This window comes from Chinchilla lanigera, unplaced genomic scaffold, assembly GCF_000276665.1.
Source record: "Chinchilla lanigera isolate Chin_1 unplaced genomic scaffold, ChiLan1.0 scaffold00036, whole genome shotgun sequence".
In the NCBI taxonomy this organism is placed as follows: Eukaryota; Metazoa; Chordata; class Mammalia; order Rodentia; family Chinchillidae; genus Chinchilla; species Chinchilla lanigera.
In genome coordinates this window covers 12329081-12355119 of record NW_004955437.1, presented here as the reverse complement: position 1 = coordinate 12355119, position 26039 = coordinate 12329081, and the positions used below count along the sequence as shown (strand labels likewise).

At 37.0% G+C, this 26039-nt stretch overlaps 1 protein-coding gene and 1 long non-coding RNA gene across 3 annotated transcripts in view; one reads left to right on the top strand and one right to left on the bottom strand.

The window, feature by feature from the left end:
* Positions 1 to 26039, top strand: part of Ptchd4 (patched domain containing 4) — a gene marked incomplete at its 5' end in the record, with an annotated part of 170135 nt that overhangs the window by 68746 nt on the left and 75350 nt on the right. The gene's annotated exons all lie outside the window — the stretch shown is intronic.
* LOC106149073 overlaps positions 1 to 26039 on the bottom strand; it is a 35727-nt gene that overhangs the window by 3441 nt on the left and 6247 nt on the right. The gene's annotated exons all lie outside the window — the stretch shown is intronic.

Genomic DNA, 26039 nt, shown 5'->3' with positions numbered 1-26039 from the left:
GACTCTTGCCAGGCACCCTTCTCCAAGGCAATAGATCCTGCTCTCTGCCAGCCCACCTCAGCCATTTGGGGATCTGGGAGAGGTCTGCATTGCCTGCCTAACCTCAAATGTCCACTGATGCTGGGACATATTTGCCTCCATACTCTGCCTGCTATTTGGACACCTCAAGTTCACAATGTCCTCAACACATCATGCATTATATCACATTTCAGAGGCCAGTTTTTTGCTGAGATCCACACCACCTTGGAAAAAGTTGAGCTGGGTATGAATGGAGACCACCTTCTCTACGAAGCAAGAATTTGAAAATTATCTCATTGGAGAATTCCATTTCCTCACAGCCATTTTTAGGTCTTCATGGCTATTTTCTTCCTCTTACCTAGTTTAAGCTAAAAGTAGTTTGACATAAAATTGTTGCCTTTCAGTCAGACTTTCCAGTTATACATAAAAGAAGCTGCCTGTCCTTGTTTTGTGCCATGGTTCCTGTGCTTTGCAGCTAAATATAGCATTGGCACTCTTTCCTGGCACACACACCACGAACTTCTAGCTAATGTGCTGTCCCCTCGCCCTGCTGTCCTTTCAGCCTCGCTGCTTTCCAAGTATTTCCTTCTCACTGAGTATCTCTGCCTCACTCCCCACAAAGCTGTTCATGTTCCATGTTTAAGGTTGACACATATCCTCCTAACAACCTCTCTTTTTCTAGAAACCTAATTTCTATCTTTGGATAGTAGTTGTATTATTCTTTCTTATTTCAAAACCAACACATACTCGTGATAGTAAAATGTTCAAACAAGTATAAGACCATCTGAGACAAGAGATGACAAAATTTTTCTATATTTCTTGAATACATCCCTAGACACTTAGATAGATATACAGAAATATAAGCCAAAAGTGAAGTCATAAACACCATCTTGGAGCCTGCTCCTCCATTTCATGGTAAATCAAGAATTTTTATACATGTAGACAATTTATAGAACCTCTGTGCATACTATTTTTACTTATGGTTTCTAGTCAGCACATGTGTGACTACTCCTCAGATGAAGGAACAGAACATTGCCGGCATTCAGAGCCTCCGGAGCCTCTCTTCCTTACCAATCCCCCTCTCTTGCGATCACTAGGATCCCGAATTACATACTAATCAGCAGTTAACTTTCTGTTATCCATTCCCTGTACAGTGTGGTCAAAAATGTTGTGAATGTTTAAGTTTTTAAAATGATTACGATGAAAGCCATATTACCATCAATCCCTCTAGAAACACTTCTGCTTGCTTCAGACTCGTATCCCATCATGCTTGCTATTTTCTGGAGCAGTTCAGGAAGTCCTGTTTCTGGAGTGTCGTGAGCTGTGCTCTCCTGGCTGCCCTGACATTCTTGACGGATTCAAAATTTTTACTTTTCATGGTCATTTTGACTTGGGGAAACAGCCAGAAGTCACATGGTGGGAGATTCAGTGAATAAGGTGCACAAAGACACACCATAATGTTTTTAGGAGACTTCTTTTCTGTTGGGTCACACTAGCTGAATTCATTGCAAATTTTTTATCACAGCTCGTAAAAACACTCATGAAAGAGGACTTCCAGGCCTGTTTCAGAAAGCAGAAAGAATGATTAGATGATTGTGTTCAAAGTAAGGGGATTATTGTGAGGGACATTAATGACAATGCATTTTACTATAATAAATATTTTTATTTAAACACTCACCATATATTTTGATCACCTCTTGTATGTTACTATGTGCGTGCTTTTGTGTGTGCAAGTGAATTATATCTTCTTGATGAATTAAATATTTTGTCAATATAAACTCACTACCTGTATTGTTTTAAAATAAATTTATTTTAAAGTAAATTTATCAGAATAATTTGTTTGCAGATAGTAAGGAAATGTTTGCTATTATTTCAAGATTAACCTGTTTTCTCAGATTTTCCATATCACTTTATAAATTGTATACAGCAGAATGTGGAAGTTTTTCCAGGCTAATGATTTTTGCCTCTTTGCTGAAGAATTCAGTACTTTAAGCTCTTTCAGTATAATTTTGGATGTCTTTGGATTTAAATCTACCAGCTTATTTTTCTGTACTCTATTGTCTCAAAACCAAGACATGCTGACTTGGGTTATATTCTTACTCTCTCTTTCTCCTCATTCATCTTTTGAATTGAATGAATATATTTTTAATTCCATCTTTTCCTTTTACAAGTTTCAGAGTTAAAATTTTGCTTTTGCTTTTGAGATTGCTTTACAAATTACATGAAAATACTCAACTGACCAAAATCTAAAATTACTCAAAAGTTTTGTTTTTCTATCTTCTATAAAAAATACTTATCAAATGATTGAACTCCATTTAGACTCCCCCTTACTTACATGTTGTTATCTTGCACTTTAATTCTAGTCTTGCTTTTTAACCTCCTTAGACAGCACCATTCCTACCCCTACACATATTTACCTGTCTTATCACTTCCTCTTGCACCTCAGATCTCTCATCGGGGGTCACTTCTCTAAAGGACACTGTTCAGTTCCTATATGAATGCTTTGCTGTTGGTAAACTCAGTTTCTTGTTTGTTTTTTCACTGAAAATTCTCTGCCTTTACACTTGAAAGTTGTTTTTTTTCTGAGTAGAGAATGCTTCCATTACACTGAAAATAATTCTCTATCATTTTTATTCCATTACCTTTTTCCTTTGACTGCTTTAAGATTATTCTTTCTCTCTAGATGTTTACAGTTTCACTATGATATATCTATATGGGGCTTCTTTGTGTACTAAAGAAGACTTTGCATAATGCCAATGAAGATTCACTGGTACACCCATTTTCTTAGATTACTTCACTTTACAAACTTTAAAAATTATTTGCTTTACCTAGTCAGATATTATTTCCATCTTATTTTTCCCTTCTCTCTTGGGTTCCAATCAAACAATGTCACAACTTCTCCTCTCCTTTACACTCCTTTCTGAATTTCCCCTCGGTCTCTATGCTGTCTTCCATTCCTTCAGTTCCAGGGAATAATTTAGTGATCTTCTCTTTTATTGTACCTACACTATTACAAACATACCTAGTAAAATTTTAACTTTATTAAATGAGTCTTCTACGTCTACTAATTTTATTTCAGTCTCTTTTGCATTTTGCACCTTTTCCCTACTATCTGCAGATGCTTTCAAGGTTAGAACATATTTTCTGACATACAAGCCATTTCCTAAGCTTTGTGTAATTATTCTGTACCTGAGGTCTCTGAGGCTCTACTGTTGTCTGCCTTGTATGTGGAAGCCCCCCTACTTCCTTGTGTGCCTGAGTTTCTATAAATGAGTGGTACTCCTTATCCTTGGAAAAAATGTCTGAGTATTTCAGATTCCCAGGATAGTATTTTCTCTTGTGTCATCCCTTAAGGTGACTGACTCGAATCCCAGTGGTTCAGTATGGCAAACACCAGTCTGAGAACAAAATATAGTTGCTGGCTGTGAAATTTCAAGTAATTTCCCCAGATTTGGCCTTGCCTTTAAATTCTCCATTATATTTGCAGCTCTTCCATGGTTTACAGATGTTAAAATTGGCACACTTGGATTCATTTTTCAGTAGTACTCTTTTCCTGTTCTGACCTAACAGGTTGATGCAAATAATCAAATCTTGTAACATCAAAAATCAGAAGTAGTGGGCATGGGGATTTTGCTCAGTGGCACAGTGCCTGCCTGGCAAGTGCAAGGTCATGAGTTCAATTCCAGGTACTGGAGGAAAAACAAAAACAACAACAACAACAAAAATCAGAAGTAGCTAAGATGGCCCTTTAAATGGCTAGATATTGATCTAAGCCTTGTTCTCAAACCATCACTCTTTTAATCTCTTTCAGATTTACATGTGCTCTGTACTTAAAGTAATAATTGTCTCTAACAAGACTTAGTCTTCACATCATTTCATACTGATAATTTGTTAATTACCTTTAGTTTTGATCTGGTCGATAATACCCAAATACAAAATTTTTGAGATTGCAAAATTTTCAAGATTGCTTTTACCGTAAGCCAGTAATTATTTTCCTTTGATGCCCTGGCATCATCTCTGCCACTATGCAAACTTTACTCTGAATGTGCAAGTGAAATGCTGCACAACACAAGTGTTATGGTTGGTGTCTGGATGTCCCCTCCAAATCCTCATGCAGTCATGGGGTGAGGCTTCTAGGATTTGTGATTGATGCATGGACCAGTGCTGAGATTATGGGTGTGAGTGCTACACCCACCCTGGGGCAGGTAGTTTGCATACAATGTAAGGGAGGGAAAGAGGCTGCTTGCTGCCTTTCCTCTCTTTTGCTCTTGTTGCTTTTGCTGTCTTCCATGAATATTTGCTCTCTTCCATGTGCCACTCTGCCTCAGAGCCAACTGAGTATGGACTGAAACCTCCACAGACTGTGAGCTAAATAAACCTTTCCTTCCTTAATTTTGGGTGTCAGGTATTTTGTCTCAGCAACAAGAGAAAAGTAACCAAGACAAGACACAAGGGAGAATGGCTTTATGATACCACCTATGTGGAGTGATATTAAATAGGCCTTTTCCAGTGCTGCGACTTTCATGTCCATGATCACATGGTTGGGAAGGTACCAATCTGTACACCAGTGGACAGTCATTGGTAATCTTCTCCTACAGCTTAAGGAACACGAGGAGAAAAAAACCAGAAAACATCCGTGGTGACTCTTACAGCACGTAGTGCAAAAGGGTGATTATGTGAAGTACTCTGGGTTGGAGTTTGATAAGAACATACTAATGAAAAACACAATATGGCCTTGACAGATTCATTGATTTGATGACAGTAAGACATAAAGTGTTTCTTGTAAAGCGGGTGAAGACCAGTAATGGCAGTTTATATACATTTCCATATTAGAAGGTTCTGAAGTGAAACGGCCCAGAAGGCAGGCAGCTGGTACTGATACAGCTGATACAGACACATGCAGCCAGCAGACTCTTACAGAACAAGAGGGATGGGGACATTTGTACGCTGGAGAGTATGCACACTGCAGAAAGCATTGGAGTTTAACTTTAAGAATGCATCACAGTAGCAGATACTTCTCCAAGCCAGATTTTGTGGTCAGAGACCCAGGGTAAATAACTGACCAAGGGGTTCTAGTGATAAATGAAATGTATTGAGAACTTACAGACTCCCAGTGAGGAGCACTTTATAGCTATTCACTGATGTAATCCTCGCAATCATCTAATATATAGGAATGACTATTATCAATTGAGACAGCAAAATGCAGAGAATTTTAATAACTGTCTGAAAGACAAATCATATCCTCTGTGATGGAGGACCCACTCCATCTGAGATCACCCTCCTAAGCATGTTGTCCGTTCATGTCTATCTGAGTAGCTAATTATATAGGCTAATTAAAGTTCTCTAGACAAAGTTCATGCCATCTACCAGATGCTCTCAAACCTTGAGTATTTCTCTCATCTCAACTCTTTAAAATGGTAGCAAGATTTTATTAAAGGTATAAAAAGAAACAGGCTTTGCAGAACGAGTTTGGGCCAAGTAAAAGTAGGGGAAGCAGTACAGCCTACAGCGTGAGGATGGATCACCAGGCAAGAGTGAACACCATGGACTTCCAATTTCATAAAAGGGGAAGACATATATGTATATGTTATGTTGTATCAATATTATAGTACACTAATAAGGATACTACATATATACACTTACATATGCAGTTACTCAGCTCATGAAATTTATCATGATGCTAGCCTGCTTTGGTCTTAATTCAAAAGTAAGTTAAATACTGAAAACCAAGCAGGCCAAAAAGAACAAAATTTTTTTAAAACCCTCACCACAGTGTAAGATATCATCACTGCAAGATTTTGTCACCATTCACCTTCTTGGGGAGAGTGCTTTAAAAAATATTTAAATGATGGTGTTCATTCTTCCTGAAATGAACAGTAAAAAATAGGGCACAACTATTAAAAAAAAATATGTGAATATGGGTATAAAACATGAATAGCAATTGAATCAGCATGGATTTTATTTAATTAAAACTAGTTCACCTTTCACTAAGTGAAGAATTTCTTCTAAGAGGAGAAAATTAAATAAGGATATTTAGATCATAAATTGTTCTTCCTGTACTTCTATTTCCAAGTAATAATGTGAAAATATTTTAAGACTAAATGAATGACATTTATACAGCATTGTGCTGTCTATATATATGCTTTGTTACTGCAAATAATTTTATTGCCATCTGAAAATATTAGCCCAGTCTAGCTACTTCATAAAATTCCATCTATGTCTTAAATCTGTCCTTGTGCTATTTATAGGTTTAAACATGTTTTCTCTATTTTGTGCTGTGTGGCCCTTTCCCCAGTATTTACTTATAGCATGGAAAGACAGTTCTCTATGCCTGATAATTTTTGTTCAACTGTGTCAGCTCAAAGGTGCAGTAGGAATGGGGCCATGCACAAGAAAGGCAAGACTCAGAAGTCAGCCTCTCAGAATAGTCCCAAGGAAGCACGTGACTAAATATGCAATGTTTGATGAATAAAGATCAGTTCTCCCAAGGGAATGCAAATTCACTTGAATGGTCAAGTACATTTAAATTCCCATATTATGTATTTCACTGCAGAGCACTAATCTGACCTTACAGTCACATTAATGTCATACAGAAAATCCTAAGGAAAGATGTGAAATTTTGCCTTCAGAATTTAAGTAAAATCTTGACATAAATTATGTAATTGTTTTCCCTGCCTTTGCAATTCCTATGACTGACGTTCTACTGCATGTCTATTTTATTTTAAATCTTACATGGAATTATGACAAATTTTCTGTGCATGAAAATTAAATTATAAAGTAATTTATTAACACTTATTTTCTTTTCTGATGCATAATTATTGGTAACTATCTTCTGAAGCTGTACTCATATATCTACTTTAAATATTCCTCAAATATTTATCAATCTGAACTGAATCTTTGTATGAAAATGAGGCTTTTTTATTTAAAAGAAGCGTTTTAATGCAATCATGCTTAAACCATTGTTTCAAGATTTAACTGAAAGTATGACAAAGTAGAGAATCCTTGAATTTTTGTGTAGTTTAATTATAAAATCAATGATAAGTATAAATTTGTAAATATATTTGTTATAGAAACATTGCTAAAACAGATATTTTTTTAAGACACTTACTGATGATAGTTGTTACTGTTTATTTAAAACCTTCATTTACATTTAAATATACTGTATTACCAGGGAAAGGAAATAAGGCCTTTCTGCTTAAATATTACATATACAATACTGTTATGAATTTACATAAATTAAATGTTATTCCATTTGCTGATAAATGACACCTATGATTTACAACATTTTATACATAAAAAACTGGAATTATACTGTTTCACTACTTTTTAACATCAGAATGTAAGCCTACATTCCCAGAAAATTCAGAGTTTTTAAATTTGAACTTCATATGACTTAAGCTGTTAGTATATTTTGCTGAGTTTATTAGGGATATATTATCCTTATTCTTTTCAAGTATGCTAAAATAATTTTAGGCATTTCCCAGTATTTTATCTTACCACACACAGAGACTGAATTTTATCATATGGTTGGGATATAAAGAGCTAAATTTGGAAATCTTAGTTATTTGCCCTTCAAATCTTGAAATACCAACTGTGCCTTCCTAAATAGGAAAGAAAATCTTCTACCAAAACCATTTTAATGTCATGCTTTTAAGTTGTTCTCTGAATGTTCATCTGAATATTAAAAACAAACTGAATATATAAACCACCAAGAACTAAACCTTCTTTTTTGAAATTGAAAAACATGGCTTGAATCATGCATAAAGCATACCACCAGCATTAGAATAGCATCATTAAAACTTGCTTCAATCATATTTTAATATAATGAAAACTTATTTTACTTCTGCAGAAACAAAGAGCAAATGAAAAATCTTCACATACTTTAGTATGTAAACAATGTTTTTTTTCCTCTACTTTAAATCTATCATAGTTATCTTGCCTGTATCTTATTTGATTTTTGATGTGTACATTTTTTACAAATTTACCCTGTATTTCAGAAACTTTAAGTTATAAAGTAATAATTACTTAAAGTTACTTTATAACTTAAAGTAATATCTATATAAGCAATCTTACAAAAGTATTTCTTCATTTATCACTTCATTTCAATTCATTTATCAAAGCACTAAGAGTTGGGCTGGGGATTTAGCTCAGCGGCAAAGCGCCTGCCTGGCAAGTGCAAGGTCGTGAGTTCGGTTCCTGGTACCAGAGAAAAACCAAAAAAAAAAAACAAACAAACAAAAAAACAAAACAAAGCACTAAGAGTTTATTTACTTCCTATTTGTCATGTATATAACATATCATTTTATTGTCTTTAAAACATTTTTAAGTCATCTAATTTGATAATATTGGAACCCCTCCAAGATAATGTAGTCTTCTTTGGAAATCAGTTTGTAGTGTATTCATGAGTTAGTTCATCCTTTCACCCAATATTCTTATTGATCACCTATCATTTGCTAGGCACTGTGCCGGGAGATAAAAAGGTAAGCTCTTCACTGATGGAGGAGAAGTACTAATGGTTTTACATATGAAAAATTTAAGACAACGTAAGATACAGAAATAAAATATTAAGTATCATGAAACAGACAGCAAGGGGATAGATCAGGTTACAGTTGATTTATGTGAGAAAAATTTCAAATGGAGGTAGGACTCAGTGTCAGCCTGACAAGCCCAGGATGCATCCATCTAGAGGTTAGGGGTGTTTTTCACAGGTCCCTTCCTTTATAAACCACTGAAAACAACAAGGAAAGAGGCACAACCCCAAACTCCTATGTGGAGACTATCCAACATCCTAGTCTAAAATGAAAGAAGTCAACATATGTCCATCTCCTTGGATTTATGTCAGGCTGGAAATCTGAGAGGTAAATGTGACAGGGAAGGACACAAGTCATCTTTAATATGTAGAGGGATGTGATGTAGAAGCTATGGCAAGCCTTGGGGGGAGGCAGCAAGGGGACCCATAAGAACCTGGTCTAACGTTGTGAAATGTGAGGAGAAAGGAAGAATGGGAAGCCAGATTCCCTGCTGAAGGTGAGCTGGGGCAGAACTTTAGTTTATTAGCATTAAAAATGCTAATAAGGAAAAGAGCACAGACTACACCCTGACCTAAGGAACTCATTATATGGTGAAGGTCTCTCCTAGGAGTGTGGACCAGGTCCTGACCTAGGGAATCCATTGTGTAATGAGGGTCTCCGCCAACAGTATAAACACCACCTGAACGAGGGACCCATTACTTAGTGTATGTGCACATACTAATGAGTGTTAAAATGTGTTTTGTGGCCAAAGGTTGTAAGTTGATCATTTTTCTATATAATTTCCTGGTAAATCATCTTCCTTCTTATTTTAATGTCCCTATACATAATAACACAATCATTTCCCTTCTGATATTCGACAGTAATATTGTGGGGAAACATTTTGTGATCTGTGAATGAAATAAATTGAATAAAAGCAAGTATTCTTATTGGCCACATTTTAAAGGTGTCAGGCATATTGGTGTGTCTGTGACATGGAATGCTAAAAATATAGTTTATTTAAAAACAAAGTAGGAATAATATTAATGCTAATGCTAATAAAAGCGATATTACTATCTAGCAAAAATTAGATTTTTCTAGAGAAACATTTGCCAGGTAATAAAAAATGAACAGGTTTCTGTCATTTAAGAGCTTATTTTTTCCTAAGGATTTATTATAAACAATTTAAAACAGATTTTAAAAATCTGAAAGAACTGTTTCTCCCATCCAGACTTTACAATCCAATACTTACTACACATCATTATACCATAGCTATTCATTTATCCATCCTCTAAGGATCACCCACCTTACTTTTAATGGATTTTATTTTTTACTCCAAATATATCAGAGTACATATCATTTACTAGAGTTCAGTGTTGATTTAGTTATTTTCAGATCTTTTGGGGGTTTGGGGTTTGGTACCAGGAATCGAACTTGGAGCCTTGAGCTTACCAAGCAAGAACTGTACCACTGAGCTATCTCCCTGGTCCAGTTACTTGATGTAAAATATGCATACAATAAATGCACATCTTAATTGTACTGTTCATTGACTTTCAAGAAAAAGAACAATGCATCTATGTTTGTAATCACTAAGATTATAGAAGGCTGATAACCCAAAGCTCATGAAGATACAGACCATTCCATTACTTCTTCCCTATCAATCCCTACTACTGTCCCTCAGAAGCAACCATGGTCTGGGACATATCCCACCACTGATAAGTTCTGTCTTTTCTAGAACTTTATAGACATAGGCTCATATACTAGGTTTTGGTAGATGGCTACCTTCACTGGATCATAATTTTTTTAAATAACATCCATGACTGCATTTTTAATGCTAATAAACTAAGTGCCAATAATTTAATGAAAACATTAAAATGCGTAGAATACGATTATCTCTAAGTTTGTTTTTTATTTTATTTTAAAGAGAGTAGTAAAAGAAAGAAAAGATAGAAAAAGAGAAAAAGAACAACAGCAGCACACAAACATCACAAACATAAACAAAACAAAGCAAGAACATTAAAAGTGATACAGGGTTTCAAAACAAATTGATAGGAATTAACAGTGGTTGTTATATTACACATTATTATCTTCAACTACGTTGCTCAGATTAAAAATTCTCAATAAAATACAAGCAAACAGAATACAACAAATCATCAAGAACAGCATACACGGTGACCAAATGGGATTCATCCCAGGAATGCAGGGATGGTTCAATATATGTAAATCAATCAATGTAGTACGCTATGTCAATAAAGCCAAATCACACGATCATCTCTATAGATGGAGAAAAAGCCTTTGACAAAGTCCAGCACTCATTCATGATAAAACTCTCCTGAAAATAGGAATAGATGGCCTTTACCTCAAGGCTGATCAAAGCCATCTATGACAAACCAATGGCTAACATCGTATCAAATGGTCAAAAATTGAAAGCTTTCAGTTTAAAATCAGGAAGAACACAAGAATGTCCACTGTCACCAATCCTATTCAATATAGTTCTGGACATATTAGCTAGAGCAATTAAACAAGAGAGAGAAATAACAAGAATGAGGATAGGAAAGGAAGAAGTGAAATTATCACTATTTGCTGATCAAGACTCCCAAAACTCTATCTCTAAGTTTATAAGATTCTTGACACAACATAAGAACAGAAGAGTCTATGCACTTCCTAAAATTTTTTTCACCAGTATTATAAATAATTTCACCAGTGGGATTCATAACACTGGTGAAAAAATTGAATCTTTATTTGTGCCACTGTTGCACTGTGAGATAGGTATCCTAACTTATCTGGCCTCAGTTTGATTAATCATCATTTGTGCAATATCCGTCTCACAGGATTATAGTGAAAAATACATGAAAAAGCATACGTAAAGTACCTCCAAAGCAGGAAGGAAAAATAACTTGTAGCTTTGAACCTGTCAGTGATTAACATAGATAGTAACATTGATTACTTCCTTACGTGCCATGGTTCTAGGTGAACTAACTCATCTACTTCTCAAGAAAATTTAAAGTGGACCCTGGTATTGTCTCTACTTTCACAGGAAGCAGCTAAGGTACATAGAACTTGTTACTTTTCCAGAATAAACCTTCAGTGAGGAAGCAAGCAGAACACACCCAAACAGAATCCTCTTGACCACCGAGGCCCACTGCCTCTTGGGTATCTGGTGGTGCAATGGAGCAATGGCTGAGGAGCATGGTCTCAGAGGAAATGCTGCAAGCATCAGTTAAGAGGAAGAGTGGTGGGCTGTTAGGGAAAATGGAAGGCAGTGCAAGGATGCCCTATCTCAAAGAGCAGTAAGGAGGCTTGAAAACCCACAAGAAAAACCCAAAAGAAGAATAAGGGGGAGGAGGTAAAAAAGAAAGAAGGAAGTCATTAAGTCTAATCACACTTGAGGGAAGTGGGTTACAGAAGAATGATGATTCTAGGAGGTGGAGAACATTGAGGGTTTCACCTTATAAGTGTGCCCACCTCTGTACATATAACTTCATTTTTCCAAAATCATTATCAGACTAGAACATTGTCTTGAAAGTCTGTTTGATTGACTCACCAGTACAAGTATTTTCTGATGCACTTTATTATTTAAAATTATTTAAAAGCCTATGTAACATGTTATCATATGGATAGGTGATAGAATGATCAACCCTCTATAGACTTAGTGATTACAACCACAGATAGACTCTCCCAGTTAGAATCCTGGTCCCACTGTTTAGTATCTCTAAGACCTGGGGATAGCTACTTCGCTTCTTAGTTGCTTTACTGGTGAAGTAGAGTTAATAATAATATCTGCCTTGTGGAGTTGAGATCAGTTCCTGACACACAATGAGAACTAAATTAATGTTATTATTTTCACCATCGTCATTATTGCTATTAAAATACTAATGTTATTAGAATATCTCTGTGACCATCATTGGACAGGTGATTTTATTCACTTCTTTCATTGTTTATGACAAATTCCTAAAGTTGATATTGCTAGGTCAAAAGAATACGTGTGCTTTTAATGCTGTCAAATTACTTTTCAACAAGGTTAAGTGACTTTGTCTTCTTAGCAGGGTAGAGCAATGCCTGTTTTACAAGTTCTCACCAGTTCTTGAAAATTTCATCTTCACAGGTGATGATAAAGTGAAAATCCAGAAACATTATTGAATTTGTATATTAACATATGTCTTTATTTTTGAGGATGAACTTTTTAGATCTTATTGGCAATATACATTTCTTCTGTCAGTGACCTATTCATATTGTTTCCTTTTTTAAGTGGTATATATTGTTTGAATAAGAAATACCTCTGAAAATACTGATGAACTGATATTTTGGCAAACTTTCAGCAGCATAAGAGAGATCATTTCCCAGAGGGAGCAGAGAACTGAGAAGGTGGTATGGAATTTTAACCTTTTATACTGGAAAAGTAGAAATGTGACTTTGATCCCGCTCTTGAAAGACAACTGGGAAAGTAATGGTTTTCCATCTGCTCACCCAAACCTAATGAGAACTTTTCAAAAATTTAGGGGCTCAAGCAACAAGCTGAGTAAAGAGTATTAATAAGACAGCAGTCTTGAGAGTATTTTAGTAAAGCAGAGACCTAAAAAATTAGAAAATAATGTGGTCTACAAAAGCATCCATATGGTATTGCCAACATGAAAAGACAGGATGGATGAGGATCTGAGAATCTCCTGGTGACCAAAAAGGGGCAGACATGACATCAAAGAATAGAATGTGGAAGATTTGCTTGAAGACTAACTTTGATCAAATGACCCACCCCTTTGGCATCTTTCTGGTGTACAGATGGCCTCAGATATATATGTGAAGGTGAAGGAGCTCATGGCACACTGTGAACTTCCCAAGGGCAGAGCCTTCCCTGATTGTCTTTACAGGCAGGGTGCAGAGCACAATTCCAAACTCAGTAAAAGGCACTGAAGGAATCCTGGTTCAACTAAAGAATGTGTATAGGAACACAGTTCAGCAAAGACTTAAGTGGGTGCAACGTGGATCTATGTAAGAAAGGAGACAGACTAATGATCCATCACAGAGCAGCTATCAAAGTCAGCCTCAGAAAATAAAAATGATATGCCAAAGGCCAGGCAAGATTGGTAGCCTGCAAACTGCCAGGAATTGAGAAATTCAAAGTATTAGGAAGAGCGATGTTAGAAAACAATAAAATTAACCTTGATATTTGGAAAAAACCCTACTTCAATCAAAAGAAATCATAAATGGTAGACTGCATAACAGAAAACGTTTTCTAAGTGGCCTAGCCATTCACTTACTTTTTCTGTAAACACTTAGTGAAAACATTTACTTTTTCTGTAGACACTTAGGCTTCCGTGTGACACAGCATGCTCCTCACTGGATGAAAGGTGTGAACAAGGTGTACCCTGTGACTTCAAGAAGAGCATAAAGGCCGCATGCAATGAAAAGGAAGCTTAAAAGAATCCGGCAGGGAGGCCCTTCCCATGCAGGGGATGGAGGCTTCTGAAAAATGAGTCTACTGTCTCTCTCCCCAGTGAGGCCCAGTACCCAGAATGCTGCCACATGAATGACAATTCATGAGAGTAAATGAGAAGGTGCCACTCCACAGCTTGATTATACAAGTGCAGTTAGTACGAAATGTTTTAAACTCCAGATTGGTGTCTGGCTGGCATTTTTATACTATCACCCAGCTTCTGTGATTGTCAATAATTTTTTGGTTAGCAAATAGAAATCACTGTTAATATTAGCCTACACTAAACATAATTAAAAAGGAAATCTGCAAGGAGAAAATGCTATGCCTTCCAAAATCAAATATTTTTCATAGATTCTTACAGTGCCCTCAACTAGAGGTAATTTTGCTCCCTTGGGTATATTCAGCAGTATCTGTAAAACATCTGTGACTGTCAGGGCAGAGGGAATTCTACTGGAGGGTAAAGGACAAAAGAGTCTTCAGCGTGCATGGATGACCCCCCAACAAGGAAATATGCAGCCCAGATTATCAGTAGTGTTAAGGTTGAGAAAACCCGGATTTTCAGAATCAAGGTCTCGGTTTATTTGGCAAAGGTCATCAAAAGACAGTTTTATTTTTGAACTCCCAAAACTCTTAGCTCTCAAAGTCCATGTTTAATTGCAATTAATGCACTTGGCTCTTTAATAGAGCAAGATAGAGTAGGCGGCAAGGGGGAAAAATGGAGCTTGGCTCTGGAGCAGAGGATACAAGAAGAATTCGCCATTTGCTGGCCGCTGAAATGAGATGAAATATTGGAGCCAACATTTCTCTTGCTTTCTGTCCAGAATGGAGCCTGGGAGAAATTAGCAAGCAGAAAAAATGGCTGCCTCTGGCATTTCTCCTAACTCATTTCTGATCGTTTTCCTCCACATCTCTGTTTTGTCTCTTCATGTGCTGTCAGCCCATTCATCAAGGGCCCCATTTCTTATACTGTCCCCCATGCCCCTTCCTGTCTTGGTGTCCTGTCTTAACCACTCGAGAGAGCCCCACATCAGTGTCAAGAGCTGACAGCAGCTTAGATTTTACTACTCGGTAAATGATTTCATTTCTAAAAGAAAGATAGTAATGCTTAACCCAAAATAATTGATCAGCAAAGGTGAGATTTCAAGTAGTGATTTATGAGAGCTCTTCAAAGCATAGTTTGAAATTTGCCTTTGTTCTTTCAGTTTGAATTTATATGTAACATCTAAGCATAAAATACCATAACCAAGGGTGGTCTTTGACCCTGGGATGGTGCTGGCTGTGGTTAACCAGTGGTAGTAGCTACATTACTAAAACATTTCCATGCTGATGGATTCACAGTTGCTTCCGCAGGCTTCCTAAATGCCAGACAGCATCCCTGTGAAGACCATCCTCTAGCCCCGCACACTTCAGCAGCTTCTGCTCTGCCTGATTGATTCCAACTGCCCCTTCCCGTGCTTATTAAATAACTTGAATAGTGCTTTAATTATATCCCCAACCATAACCATTACCACAGTATTCTTAGTGTTCTTATCCTTGGTGAAGGTGGAGCTATCTTCACGGATTCCAATAAGTAAAAATAGGTCAAACAACTTCTTAATAATTGGCTACTTGTTTGAATATTTTCAAGGAAAACAGAAAACTTTACATATAAACCAAAACTTGGTCTCCCACAATAACACCTCTGAAAGTCCAGTAAAGAAATTATCAAATATACATAAAAGTGCATAAATATGCACACATCCCTTGGATCAAGAAAGTTAGTTATGATAAAATATCCACTGCAAAAATGTGACCATTCTGCAATGTCCATTTTAAATGTGAAATACATGGAGGGTTATAAATAACAGCATAGGCTGAGAATAATTTTCTGACTCATAGGCATAATAAACATGATGTAATGATGTTTACATGGGCAAAAAAATAGGAAATGAGGAAATGAGCCACATGAAACAAGTGGTTTGATTGTAAGAGCACAGAATGAGAGATTGCAATAGAGAAGCATGATAAAAGGGAAATGACATCATTTAACTTGCAAGCCTAAAATTCATTCAAAGCCATCATTTTAATTTCAAGTCTCCAAGATATTTTAATACTGATACTGCTATAATGAAAAATTCCACTCAGTATGAAAAATAAAAAGACAAGAGTTAAAAAGAATTCTAAGTCTCATCATTCAGAACAACTATCACATTTGATGAACCTCATTCTGGAGGTTTCTCAGTTTTATGCAGAATTAGCATAAAACTAATGCAAAGATGCTTGCATGATGGATGCATGGATGGGTGGATGCATAGATGGATGAATGGACAGAGGCATGGATGGATGCATGGATGAATGCACGCATAAGTGGATGTATGAATGGATAGATGCGTGAATGATGGATGGGTGATGGATGCATGGATTGATCCATGGAAGACGGATGTTTAGATAGGTAAGATAGGTAATAGTTTCTGGGGGAAAAAGTGACAGAACAGTAGAAGAGAGACTATTAGAGAAGAGGAAGGCCTTTCCACTGAATCCATGCAAAATTATTCTGTTGTTTCATGTTTGACTTCACATCTGTACACTATCTACTGACTTCTACACTGAAAAGTGAAGATCAGACCACTTATACCACCTCTACCCATATCCTATCATTATGATTATATCTTCATTTTTCAAAAATATTGGCAGTTAATATGCCTATGTAAATACTTTTCAAAACTGATCCATGATTATATTTCTCTGTTGTTTTCTTTTTCCCTCGAGTTGGTAGTTGCCTAGTTTTTATGTTGCTCCCATTGACTCGTTGCAGATCCAATACTACTTCCCACATGTCAAGTAATAAGTCAGTCCATTTTTCCTTGCTGGAGTCCTCTGTTCTCTTGAACCCTCTTCTGGTTGCTCTAAATCTCCACTCTTTCATCACCTGAGGATTCCTGTGCCTTTGCCCCTGAGAATCCTTTGCTTCTAGGTCCTGGAATGGTTGGTTCCCTTTCCCAAATCTCCTATTTTCTTGTTTACATGAGGTGAATTTTGAGTAACTGGGCTTTCATGCTGAAATTGGAAGCATTTTCCTGTTGTTTCCTGGGAGCCACGGTGTGGCTGCTGGAGTCCCAGGTGGCAGTGTGATTCTCTGGGTTTTATTTATAACTTTTATCACCTCTCTTAAGCTTCATAGTTCTCAAATTTCAGGACCCAAGTAGTGCAGGTACTGTGTTTTTATTTTCATGCTGTGTACACAGAAACCATTCCAGTTTGGCTGACCTCCCTGTGTAATTCTTCCAGAGAGTTTTCTCTTTTAATTTCAGCTATGATGGTTTCTGTTCCCACAGAACCCTTTATTGTTTTACTGCTGTTCCTCTTTTCAATGATCTGGTCTGGATTCGTGAATTCAGTCTCTTTTCTTTGCTCTTTTCTGTGTCACACTTCTCCCCATGTACCCTTTTCTGTTTGGCTTTCTGTATTCCCATGGTTTCCTTGAGTGTCGAGTGACCCCTTATGAGTCAGGCATGTAAACGGCATGCTGGATGTTCTGTATGTACGCTTGGGGCTCAGCAGCTGGCAGGCTTCACGGTTGAGTGAAGGCAGATACAAGATCTTTTGGGCCAATCAGCTTGGCAGACCACACTGAGTGAAGAGCAATTGCCTTGGGTAGCATACAAAACATGTATAATAGTTTGTGCAGATAAGTAACAAAATATCCTTTATATTTTTTATAACACAGGCAAGTCCAACCTATAGGCTTCAGGACAAATACACCTGTTGGAGCATTGCTGGTGAAATCTGTACTTGAGACTCAAACCTGAGCATACTGAATCACTCAGAGGTTTTGCAAAATAAAAACACATATTTGATTCAGAAGCAGAGCCTGAGAATTTGCATTTTAATAAGGATCCAGATGATGCTAGTGTGACTGGTCCACAATTTAGGAACTACTGGTTTTGAGAAAACCCAAATTCCAGCCTTTCCTCCAAGTGATCGCTCACCTTTCTTCCTACTTTCTATTTCTCCCTTTCATTAACATTTCATCCATTATTGTTTCTATGTCTGTTTTCTTTCTTTCCAAATTTTAGACCTTAATAAGACAATTTTGTAATTTTAATGAGACTCCAGGAGGGAGCAAACATCAGTACATGTGAGCAATCTGCTGGCATGTTAGAAACCTCCCCTGTCTTCATTCCCCGCCTCCCCACCTGCTGGTGATTTCCTAAAGCTAGAAGAAAACCCAGTCATAGGGATGGACACAGTCCTGGGGATGTGGTGTCTCTCTGTGGGCATGGTCTTCTCCCAAATCCTGCTCCACCTCTGATTCAGGATGTGCTTAACTGTCGGGACCAGCATGGGCCACTTGAGGTTTTGGACAGTTTCGTACGAACATTCCCAGCCCCTTCATCCACTTTGGCTTCCAAATGACAGTGTTTTCTGTACAATTAGTTGTGTTATAGATATGTTCACATTTCACTGAGGATAAATGTTTCCCTGATTTTAATTTGCTGCGAAATTATATTGATTATATTAGTAAACTTCAGGGAAGAAGATCAGAGTAGAAAATTGCATTTCGACATCTTTAATTGAAATTTCTATTTCTGAGGATTCTTAAATGCTGAGTTTTTTTTTTAAACCAGCTTGAGGTAAAATGAAAATTACCTGTTAGATAATTCTCCAAAGTCCCTGAAAAAAAAACTCCTAATAGTTATGTAAATTTATTTCTTAGTTTTGTTAATTTCGTGCTAGTGAAATATAGTGGTTTCATATATTGCTTCAACATTTACATTTACTAATTCTTGAGTTTTAAAGAGTCATTTATCTTTACACACACATTATGATAGTAGTAGGTATACGTTTTTTAAAAACCCTTTTAAAGAGAAGTAAACAATTGTATAAGAAATATGTTTCGCAGTTTGTTTTGGTGTGATGCCTCCAAGTGTTAGGGGCTCAAAGTGTTGCATAACCAATGGATATAAAATGTATCCCACTGAGGGGCAATGTCTTGTTTGTACCTCTGTCTCCACTAGTAGATCCCTAATAGGAGTATTCTTTTTCATTACTGGTATATGTCTGCCATTTGGGGATAATTTCTATAGGTATATGTCCTCTTATGTCATTTGCAATCCCCTTTCCTTCCCTCCCATTTTCCCTCCATCCCTCTGTCCCTCCACTCTCCCCCTAGGAGTACGCAAGAGGAAAATAAAAGTCTCTGGAGGGGTTACGGGGAGCTCTACTTCCTCTACTCCCCAGAATCCCAAAGTTTAGGGGCTTAATACTTAGATGATCGTTAGCCTGATTTCTTTTATATTTATTAGATGTAAAATGTAGCCCTGCCTGTTTTATGTGGTTTTTCTCAAGATCCAATGAAGTTTTAGGAAATAAGTCTTACTAATGTCAAGCACAGCTCAACTCATGAGAAATAAGCATTTCTGGATTGCTATGAGGTTTATGGACTGTCTTTCACTGTTAAAATCATCAAGTGCCTATTAAAATAAAGAACTCACTGTGTAATAGTTGGGGTTTTTCTCAGATTGTTTTTAAAATGATATGGAAATGCTTCCTTCTCTAAATCCTTTAAGATACCCAGTTGCTTTTAAAATTGCAAAAGAGCGGGGCTATAGAGAATAATCTCAAGCCTGCACACCTATAGCTGATATCCTACCTTTGCAACTGATGTTCAGGAAAAATTATTTACCTTTAAGTATTCTAATGGGTTTCGACTAAAACTCAACCTAATTTGATCCATGTTCTGAGCATTTGCAGTTGCTTATTGCAGCACTCAAAGGAAGGAAATTATACCAAGGGGCCTTTTTCTATTTAAAAAATATTTCCCATTAGTGCCCCACAGAACAGGTACAGAGCAGTAATAAAAAGAATACAGAGTGCTTGCAACTTCTGAGAACCCTGAACAGAAACCAGAGTCAGGTATTTTCCAACTGATGACTGGCAGGCACTCCTGTAGAGATGGAAATATGCATTAGCACTTATAAATACCTCAGAAGGTACTTCATTACCAAAAAAAAAGAGCCACTTGGGTGTGCTATTTTTAAATCTTTGCAGTACTCTCCAACACTGCAGTGTCACACTGTATAGGAAATAAAATGTTATTTCCAACTGAACTTTAGTGTTGGAGCAGAGCATATTCTGCTAATTACTGCCAAGTTATTGTAGCTCTCAAGCAATCAAATAAACTATTAAACAGAATGTGGGACTTATGGTGTTGACATAACTGTGATAGGATTAAGCCACTCATTTCCAAGATGAAACTACTTTGTGTTAAAGTGCTGTTGTAGGTCCTGAAAATTACATGACTTGTGCATGATCTACAAAGTGTCTTTGAGATATTTAGAATTGTCAATCTATCTTTTCTCCAAAATAAAACAGAAGTCTTCCATGTAGTAACATTGCATATGCTGTTACCCGTCTACAGCAGAGATGTTTAAGCCACCACGCAGTTTCAAGCCCTTGGTGGGGAAGCAGACTCATGTCATTAGATGTACAGTGGGGTGTGTGGTACTTCTGGGCAAGGCTGTGAGGCCCATGGGTGATTCTGTACACCCATTCTTACTCAGCCACAGCAGATGTGGGGTCCATAATACCTCAGTGCCACTTTCTTTTTTATACCACATGCAAGTACAAAAGACAGGATTGCTAACTTTCGGCACAGTGGTGTAGAATAGATCTCTAAAAATAATCCATCTGCTCCCCTGGAATTTTATCTCTATTGAACAACACGCCCTGGCTGTTCCTGGTACCCACCTTTCTAGTCTCTGCTTCTAGATAGTGCCTTTCCTGGATAATGCATGTCAGTGGACTCATGGGGTATTTGTCTTGCTGTGGCTGGCTTAGTTCACTCAGACAGTGTGCTCTAGTTTTATCCATATTGTCAAACATGGCAAGGTTTCCTCATTTTTAAAGGCCAATTAGTATTCCACTGCATGTACATACCACATTTTTTTTTTTTTTGGTTCAGCTATCCACAAACACTTAGGCTGCTTTCATTTCCTGGCTTTTGTGATTAATACTGTAGTGAACACGGGAGTCAGTTATGCCTTTGAAATACTAATTGCATTTGCTTTGACTGCATTGCTGAATTATGCAGTAGTACTGTTTTAAGGTTTTTTTTTTTTAGGAACTTCCATACAGTTGCACCTACTGGCTGCAGTATTTTACATTCCCACCATCAGTGTACAGGTGGTAGCAATTCTCCACATTCTAGCTAACACTTACAATTTGTTTTTTGATAGCAGTCATCCTGACAGGTGCAAGGTGATATATCTCACTGTGTTTTGATTTGCAATGTTGACCACAAGTGCACATAGTCATTTGCATAAGTGTTTAGTATTTTCCCTTTAATCAGGTTCTTTTCTTTTCTTTTATTTTTACTATTGAGTTGCAGGAGTTCCTCATATATTTTTTACCTGGTATGTTACAGGTGTTTATTAGATGACATTTATTATTTTTTTCAGGTCTTTTTTTTTTTTTTTACTTTAAAGAGAATTTAAAAATGATAAGGCCAGGCGTGCTGGCGCATGCTTGTAATCCCAGCACTCAGGAGGCTGAGGCAGGAGGATCACTGCAAGTTCAAGGCCACCCTGAACTTCATAGTGAGACCCTGTCTCAAAAAGAATAAATAAACAAACAAACAAATAAATAAATAAGATACAGAATTTCAAAACAGATGATAGGAAATTAACAATGGTTATTATATTGCATATTATCTTCAAAGTAGTTGCTCAGATTACCAGATATAGGCATGCAAAACTGATCAAACCTCATAGATTTTTGATGTCAGCTCCAGGTGAAATATGTGGTTGGAGATATTTCTCTTCCACTCTCTTCTAACTGCTGACTGATTCCACAGCCTACATGTTGCAGTCTCCCTCACCTTGCAAATGGTGTGTGTCAGCAACAGGGATGGAATCTTGTCTTTGTGAAGTGACTGGGAAGTATTTTTGGTCATTTGTATAACTCAAGAGAATTTTGATTTTATCTAAAGTGGCTGACTTAGAAGCATGAGTTTTTCACAATATTTCCCATTCACATACTTGTCTGTGCGATCCATGGAGAGGTCACCTGTCTCAGCCCTGAGGCTGCTGGTAACTTCTGCCTTCTCTCTTCTGCCCCTACTACAGCTGCATGGAAGTTATTTGATTTTTTAAATCTTTTCAATGGAGAGCTTTTGTTTTCCTTGGTGTCCTTACAATTTTTATATTCTAGTTTCTTGATTTCCACTGTCATATTTTTTTTCTGTCTTCTACTTATTCTGACTCTAATTTCATATTTTAAAAATCTACCAATGTGGAAACTGAGATAACTGATTTGAGATTTCATTTTTTAATATGAATGTTTAGTGTAGTAAATTCTGCACATTGCCTTAGGGGCATGTATTTTGATAGTATATTTAATTTTTATTCATTTCAAAATACTTTGTAATTTATGTTTATGTTTTTTCATACAGAAGCATCAATCAAGAAATGACTAAGAAATGACCTTGAATAATCTTTATACTTTTCTTTACACTGAAATTTATGTTGTTGAATATTAATATAATCATTCCAACTTTGTTAAGGATATTATTCATAAGTGCCATATTTAGCTTCCCATACTGGAAGTTGAACCCCGGGGCCTTGTGCATGCTGGGTAAATGATCTACCGTTGAACTCCATCCCTAGCCCAGTTATATTTCTGAGACTGGATTTCACTATGTTTTCCAGGTTGACCAAGACTTCTTGGTTTGAGTGATGCTTCTGCCTCAGCCTCTGGGATAGACTGAACAACCACATTTGGCTGCTGAAAAACTGACACTTAAAAGATTTTTCTGCCATTGATTTCCTAATTAAACAATACTTTAGTTAGAGAACATACTTTGGAGGCATCAAGCCATTTACTGAGACTTGCTTGATGTCCCAGAATGTGTTGTCCTGATATATACTCCCTGTGGATTCTGCTGTTGCCTGCTCGATAAATATCCGCTACATCAAGATATTGATAGTATTTTTCATCTATCACCTTACCAATTTTTTTGTTTATTTGTTCTATCAGTAATAAAATAAGTACACACTGAAATCTCTGATATTATTATGACCTTGTCTCTATCTCTTTACGGTTCCCTTTTTCCTTGCCCTATTATAATGTTCTGGTATTAGTACATAAACATTTGGAGTTACTACATCTTTCCAATGTATTTTTCCAGGAATGGCTATGAGATGGCTCTCACTATCTCTGAACACTTTACATTGAAATTCACTGTGTTAGAAATTAGTGTAGTTACTTTACCTGACACCAGCAGAGTCACGGTAGTACACCATATTATTCTACTTGTTCTCTTTTAGCATACTTGCACACTTGAATTTAAAGTGAGCTTCTCAGCCGGGTGTGGCGGCACATGCCTCTAATCCCAGCACTTGGGAGGCTGCGGCAGGAGGATCATTGTGAGTTCAAGACCAGCCTGGGCTATAGAGTGAGTTTAAGGTCAGCCGGAACTGCGTAACGAGACTTGTCTCAAAAAGAATAAATAAATAAATAAAGTGAGTTTCTCATAGACATCTTGTAGCTAGGTTTTGCTTTTTTAATCCAACATGATGATCTTTGCCCTTTAACAGGAGCATTTAGAGCGCTTATATTTTATGGTATGTTGATGGGTTAAATCTGACATCTGCCTATCTCTTACCATCTTTTCTTTGTCCTTTCTTCATCTTCATCAACCTACATGTATGTGTTTTTATAATCCCATTTTTTTTATCTCCTTAGCATATTAGTTATAATTCTTTGGGGCTTCTTTAGTATTAAGTGGTTACTTTAGAAATTATAACATAGATCTCTAACCACAGTCTTACCCTACTTTGCATATATTAGAATATTCAGGAGCATCTGACCATCTCAACTGCCTGGGCTCTGTCATCATTACCATATACTATTGTCATGTATTTTACATATGTTGTGAACTTCACCCTATGTTATTATGTTTTTAACAAATAACTGATCTTCTAAAATTGAAGTAATGAGAAAAATCTCTTCTATATTTGCCCTTACAATTTCCCTATCTTCACTCCTATTTATAGACCTGCATTTCCATATCCTATCATTTTTTCTGCTGTTTGAAGAACTACTGTTGTTAAATATTGTAAAATCTATATTTTTCTTTCATTTTGTCTATTTTCTCCAGATACAGAACTCTAGACTGACAAGTTTTCTTCTTTAAGTCTTTTAAAAATGTTGCTCCATTGTCCTCTCACCTGTGTTTTTTCTGCATGAGAGCTGACGTGCATTCTTTCTCTGTGTACTATGTTCTTTTTCTCTGAGTGCTCTCATGATTTCTCTCTGTCTCTCTCTCTGTCTCTCTCTCTGTCTCTCTCTCTCTCTCTTGTCTTTTTGAAACAGGGTCTTGCTATGCAGTTCAGGCTGACCTTGAGCTCAATTTGTAGCCCAGGCTGGTCTCGAACTTGCAACAATCCTCCTGCCTCAGCCTCCCGAGTGCTGGGATGATAGGCATACACCACCACTCCAGGTCACAATTTTTCTCTTTACTTCTGGTTTTGAGCACTTTGATGATGATATGCCTTTGTGTGATTTTCTTCACATTTTTTCCACTTCAGTACCTTGGGTCTATGAGTTTAGGGTTTTCATCAACTTGGAGAAGCTTGTGCCCCTCATGTCTTCAAATAATTTTCTGCTTCCCTTGATCATCCACAGACTCCAGTTTCACATACATGGGGCTGCTTTCTGTGGTCCCATTCCATATGTTCATTTTTCCATATGTTCTTTTAATGTTTTTTCTCAAATTGAGTCTCTATGGATGATTTCTAATATATGTCTTCAAGTTTATTAACCTTTTCTTCTGCAATGTCTAATCTGCCCATAGCAACATACAGTACATTTTCTATTTCAGAAATTTTAATTTTCAGTTCCAGAAGTTCAATTTTGCTCATTTTTATGTCGCCTCTCTGCTTAATTTCTCAAGCATATCAAATGCAGTTATAATAACCCTTTTAATATTCTTGCCTGCCAAATCCAACATCTGTGTCATTCTGGCTTAGTTTCAAGTCATTGACTTTGATGCTCATAATGTATCATATTTTTCTGGTTCTTTTAATGTCAGATACTTTTTATTAGAACCCAGAGATTGTACATTTTATCTTGATGGAATCTGTGTATTTTTATATTCCTGTAATTGCTGAGCTTTACATTAGGACACAGTTTACCTGCTTGAAAATCATTCAATCTTTTAAATGTTGTATTAGGTTTGTTAAGTGAGATCAGGGCACTGTTAGTCCGGCACTAATCTCCACACACTACAGATGTGAGGCCCTTCGATCAAGGAGAACTTATCCAGTGTGGCCGGGAGAAACAGGCACTGCTCTAGGCCCTGTTTCCTCTTTTTTTTTATATGTTTTCCCCCAAACCTAGTATAATCCCCTTACACACATGTGCTGCTTGGTGCTTTGCTGAGTTCTTGAAGAAAACCCTTGTGGATCTGCAGAATTCTCTCCATTGTAGCTGTTGTCTCTCCAGGATTCTGCTCTGCAAACTCTGGCCACCTTAGTCTTCCCAGGCTCCAAGGCCAATCTCAATTGAGGGGCATACATCTTCCTAGGGTTTCCCTCCATGGTGATGGCCCGGAAATTCTCCGCAGGCAGTGAACTACAAAAAACAGCAGGACTCCCTGTCTGTGTCCCCTTCCCTTGTGGATCACTTCATTTCATTGCCTGATGGTCACACCTTGAAAGCTGTTGTTTCACATAGCTTTCAAGTTTAGGGTCACTTTGGAGGCAGGGAAATAGCAAATCTGGTCCTGGTTATTATATCTTAACCAGAAAGGAAAATCCAATCATTGGGACTTTGAGATTAATCTGTTACCACAATAGATCCTAGACTCTCCTGACCTATACATATATATTACCCTGTCTTAGTCACTTTTCTCTCGTTGCTGAGACAAAATACCCAGCTCCCAAAATGAAGAAAGGAAAGGTTTATTTAGCTTACAGTTTGTGGAGGTTTCAGTCCATACTTGGCTGGCTCTGAGGCAGAAGATAACAAAGCAACAAGAGCAAAGGGGAAAATGGCAGCCGAACGGCAAAGCAGCCAGAGCAAAAAGGAGGAATGGCGGCAAG